General features: G+C 38.2%; 1 protein-coding gene across 2 annotated transcripts in view; it reads left to right on the forward strand.

The window, feature by feature from the left end:
• The window catches only part of LOC106873584 (CD9 antigen), a 164,176-nt gene that overhangs the window by 121,666 nt on the left and 36,971 nt on the right, over positions 1 to 5,539 (forward strand). Inside the window, exon 4 of one of the 2 annotated variants that reach the window (XM_052969171.1) lies at positions 2,939 to 2,969. The exons of the other annotated variant lie outside the window; for it this stretch is intronic. The gene's annotated coding sequence lies outside the window, so the exon portion shown is untranslated. The remainder of the gene's footprint in view (positions 1 to 2,938; positions 2,970 to 5,539) is intronic. 2 annotated transcript variants of the gene reach the window in all.

The following is a 5,539-nucleotide window of genomic DNA, read 5'->3' on the forward strand; positions in this document are numbered from 1 at the left end:
CACCACCATACCACCACCACCATACCACCACCACCATACCACCACCACCACCATACCACCATCATCACCAGCACCACCATGTAAAATCATGCTCTCTACCCCCCATCACCCCACCTCCTCCATAATAATTCTTTGCTCTCTCTCTCTCTCTTTCTCTCTCTCTCTCTCTCTCTCTTCCTTGCTTCCTTCCTTGCTTCTTTCCTTCCCTATGCACCATCTTACACCATCTCTGCCCTTTTCCCCCCTCCCCCCTGCTCTCTGGATTAACCTTCCTCTCAATCCCCCCCTCCACTGACTCCTACTTCCCCATCAACAACAACAACAACAACACAACATCCTGCTCTCCCCAGCATCAAGCCTCTGATTGTTTGGGACTGACCTTTCCCTCCTTGATCCTATTCCACCCATCCACACTATCCCCCCCACCTATCTTTACCTATATGGTAGTGGCGGCGGCGGTGGTGGTGGGCATGGCTGTTTAGGAATGGAGTCAGCACCCTCTCTTCTTTCCCTCCACCTCAATGCTTCCACATTGATCACCAACAGCCTCTTTCTCCCCCTCATCTAAAATACATCTCTGACACTAACCAAATTTTCTCTCTCTCTCTGTCTCTCGCTCTCTCTCACTCTGTAACTATACTCTCTATCTCTCTTGCATATATTCCCCCCACTCTCTCTTTCTTGTTATCTCTCTCTCCCTCCCTCTCTTTCTCTCTCCCCTCTCTCTCTCTCTGGATATATATATATATATATATATATAGGTATGTGTGTATGCACATGTGTATGTATATGTATGTAGGTGTATGTATGTGTGTATATATGTATGTGTATGAGTGTATATGTGTACATAGTATATATATATATATATATATATATATATATATATATATATATATATATATATATATATATATATATAAATAAGTGCATTTTCAAACCTTCTTTCATATATATATATATATATATATATACACACATCCTGCACTTCCCTCAGGTTGGGTAACTGTGTATTTCCTTTGCAGTAGCAAACCTATTTCTGTCTTCATTCCTGATCTCTCTCACTCTGACCAGGTAACTTTGTACTTCCTCTAGAGCAAGACACCTGTATCTGTCTCACTATAACCTTTTCATCATCCGGCACAACATCACCTCCTCTAATACCTCCCCCTCTCTTGAAAGTTTTATTTTCTTTTGTCTTGCAAGTACTTGGTGACCCTGTCAGTACATGTGCCACTTAAAAGCACCCAGTCCACACTGTAAATTGGTTGGTGTTCAGAAGGGCATCCAGCTGTAAAAACCATAACAAAACTGACCTCGCCTGTGCTTGTGCCACGTAAAAAGTACAGGGGTCGACTTGTTCAAGTAAAATTCTTCAAGGTGGTGCCCCAATCTAATGACTGACACAAGTAGAAGCCAAAAAAAGAATAGTTCCCAGTGCCAGTTAAACTGGATTCAGTGATAGGTCTGTCTCTTAGAGACTCTGTGAAAGTTGTTATGATTGCTAATGGTTTGGTTTAGCTCCATTGTTACTGGCCATTATTAATGGTTCACCAATGAATGGTTGAGAGAAATCCATTTGTGAAATTGTAATATTTCTGCTGGTGAGCATTTATCGAAATGGAAAAGAAAACTAAAAGAAGGAAGGAAAGAAGGAAGGAATTGGAGACAATGTATTCAATACAAGTAATTACTTTGATGTAAATTACAATAAACAGATATACAAACCAGCATGTGATCATATATCTGTCTAGTTATACACACACACACATATATATATACACACTTTTATTGTTATCAAAATTAGTCCTGAATACATTCAAGACATTATTGTATTCTCTATTTAATGGAATCAACTGGTTATTGTCATCTAAAAGACTCCAGCCCCATGAAGTGATAGCAATTCAGCTTTGATTCTGTGTGTGTGTTGTGTGTGTGTGTGTGTGTACATACCATCATCTCTCTCTTTGTTACTCTATCTTTCTCTCTAACTCCTTATCCATCTCTTTGTTACTCTCTTTCTCTCTAAGCCTCTCTCTCTCTCCCTCCTTTGTTTTCCAACAATGTCTCTTTTATTACCAAACCGCTAAGTTACGGGGACGTAAAGACACCAGCATCAGTTGTCAAGTGATGTTGAGGGGACAGACACACAAACATATACATACACATACATATACATATATATATGCATATACGAAGGGCTTCTTCCAGTTTTTGTCTACCAAATCCACTCACAATGCTTTGGTCAGCCCGAAACTATAACATAAGAAACTTGCCTAGGGTGCCATGCAGTGGGACTGAACCCGGGACCATGTGGTTGGTAAGCAAGTTATTTATCACACAGACACCAAAATGAATAAAATTGACTTACAGGTGTTATTTATTTAAAGACATTCAAATTCATACAGAGAAATTCCTGCCTACAGCTGTTTCGGCACCCAATCAATTCAATTACAGAAATAAAATTCAATTCAGATTTCCATATTTGAAACTAGTCAATTGGGTATTTCCTCAGGGAGAATTTCAAATGAAGTTACATTTCTACGTGTAGGCTAACCTATGACAAACTATATATATACACAGGTTCGTGTGTCACATAGCTAGCTAGAGGCAATGGCCTCTTGGAGCTAATCAACAGCAGCATTCATATATATATATATATATATATATATATATATATATACATATATAAAATGTGTGTGTGTGTGTGTGTGTGTATATTATATATGTGTATGTATATATGGGGTGCATACAGTACGGATTTCAACTATTGAGGATTCTTAATTTCAATTATTAAAAACTATATTTTTTTTAAAAAAGGAAAATGATATATTTGAATATTTTTTACTTATTTTTTTTACATATATTTACATACATTTCATATATATATATAATATATAGTAACTTTAAAACTATATTTGTGTTTTCTTTTTCTTTTCAGAAAACTAAAACTTTCTCGAAAGATTTTTTGGGTAAGTTTAATTACAAATCGATTTCAAATTTTGGCACAATGCCAGCAATATTGGAGGGAGGGTGTAAGTCAATCCCATTGACCCCAGTGTTTGGCTGATACATATTTTGCCGACCCTGAAAGGAGGAAAGGTAAAGTCAACCTCGGTGGAATTTGAACTCAGAGCGTAAAGATGGACAAAATGCTACTTAGCATTTTGCCTAGCTTGCTAACGATTCTGTCAGCTTACCATCTGCTGCATAACATTTCATACCACCACCATCATCATCATCATCAGCAGCAGCGTCATGATTATCATCATCATCAACATCATCATCAACAATGTTGTAATCATAATCTTGATTAAGATTATCTTTGTTATTATTCCTCTAACCTCTTGCCTGGCACACAGCCACTTCCTTCAGTTTCACTCCTTCTCTCAGCACATAAAAAGCACCCACTACACTCTCGGAGTGGTTGGCGTTAGGAAGGGCATCCAGCTGTAGAAACCTTGTCAGATCAAAAGGTGGCGAGTTGGCAGAAATGTTAGCACACCGGGTGAAATGCTTAAGCGGTATTTTGTCTGCCGTTACGTTCTGAGTTCAAATTCCGCTACGGTCAACTTTGCCTTTCATCCTTTCGGGGTCGATAAATTAAGTACCAGTTACGCACTGGGGTCGATGTAATCAACTTAATCCGTTTGTCTATCCTTGTTTGTCCCCTCTGTTTAGTCCCTTGTGGGCAATAAAGAAATAAGAAACCTTGCCAGATCAGATTGGAGCCTGGTGCAGCCTCCTGACTTGCCAGTCCCCAGTCAAACCATCCAACCCATGCCAGCATGGAAAACAGATGTTAAACAATGATGATGATGATGATGATGTTTAAGACAGTTTCCTGTAGAAAGAAAGAAGTTTTTCAGCATTTGTGATCTCTATTCACGGATGTTGATTCGGTTATGCCTTGGAGAATTTTAAGGAATTTATAGAATATATGCAGACATGTAAAGCATAAAACATTTGAAGGGGGTGGGGGAAGGAGTGAGAGGGATAACCTATTGACAGGATTTGAACTTCTAATGTCTTGCACACCAGGTAAACATGGAAAACATTTACACAAAAATACATCTACACATACCTGGATATAAATAGACAAATAAGCAAAAAGCATGTGGGTGTGTGTGTGTGTGTGTGTGTGTAAACATACATGCAAATATACTCATACACACAGTACAAGAAACTAACAGATGAACAGACTGATATGTATGTATGTGTGTGTGTGTGTGTATGAACATATACACATATACATACAACAGCAATCACTAAAATTTAAGGAATTTGTTAAAAAAATAAGCTGCAAAGGATGTCTTATTTCCTGTAGAAATGAAGCGAAAACCATTAAACAAACTTAATACCTGTCTGTTGATTTACTGAACTATCTACCTGTCCAGCCATCCATTTATTTCACTGTTATTCTTGGCATCCATCTCTCACTGTATTACATCTTTCTCTCCATCTATCTATCTATCTATCTATCTGTCTCTCTCTCTCTCTCTCTCTCTCTCTCTCTCATATATGTGTGAATGGAGTCAGTTACTTAGTTATGTTACATATGTTTCCATAGCATGGTCATTTATTTGCATATTAATGGATTACATAATAGAACAACATAACCAGATGATGTCATCAAACATCATTGCATACTCAAAACACACATTGACGTAGTGTCGTCTTGAATATCTGTACGCCTTCTTTTTCCATACAGTCATGGCTTGGACAAGGTTTCTCAAGGCAATAACCTTTTGATGGATACCTTTCCTGATGCCAACTTTTGGTTTCCAAATAATGTATTTATATCTGCGTACTTCAAACCACTGCCAGACATCTTGTTTATAGCCGATGTAAGCATTGTCACCACTGAATTCATGCCAATAGCTCACATACAAACATTGCCATCATCATCATCATCATCATCATCATTTAACATCCATTTTCTACTCTGCCATTGGTTCGGTGGTCTGATGGGATATAGCAAGCCACAGGGTTGCACCAGGGTCAAGTGTTTGCTTTGACAGGGTTTCTATGGCTGGATGCCCTTCCTAATGTCAACCAACTTACAGTATGTACTGACTGCATTTTTTGTGCCCCCAGCATAAGACAGGAAGAGAACGGGGGGGAAGGAAAGTGAAAAAATTAAAGGCATTATATTTAAGTGCGTGTGTGTGTGTGTGTGTGTGTGTGTGTGTGTGTGTGTGTGTGTGTGTGTGTGTGTGTGTGTTTTTGTATTTATGTATATATGGTGCAAATATATAAAGCCAAGATGAGAATGCCTCAATAAGGTGGTCACTGCATGTGTGCGTGTGTGTATATATATATATATATTTTGTTTTGGGATTTGGTTTGCAAGATTCTTTATGTGAGTTCATGTATTGAAGCATATTTTGTTGTGTCTGGGGAGAGTCATTCTCTTTTAGTGCCTTATAATTTAACACACTCACTAGTTCGATTTCCGCTCATTTACTTATTTATTTGTTCTAAAATGTTTGTTGCGTCTTGCAACCTCTTCAATAGTATTGAAAAGGTTGCAAGACCCAAT

The sequence above is a fragment of the Octopus bimaculoides genome, chromosome 7 (assembly GCF_001194135.2).
Source record: "Octopus bimaculoides isolate UCB-OBI-ISO-001 chromosome 7, ASM119413v2, whole genome shotgun sequence".
NCBI classification, from domain to species: Eukaryota; Metazoa; Mollusca; class Cephalopoda; order Octopoda; family Octopodidae; genus Octopus; species Octopus bimaculoides.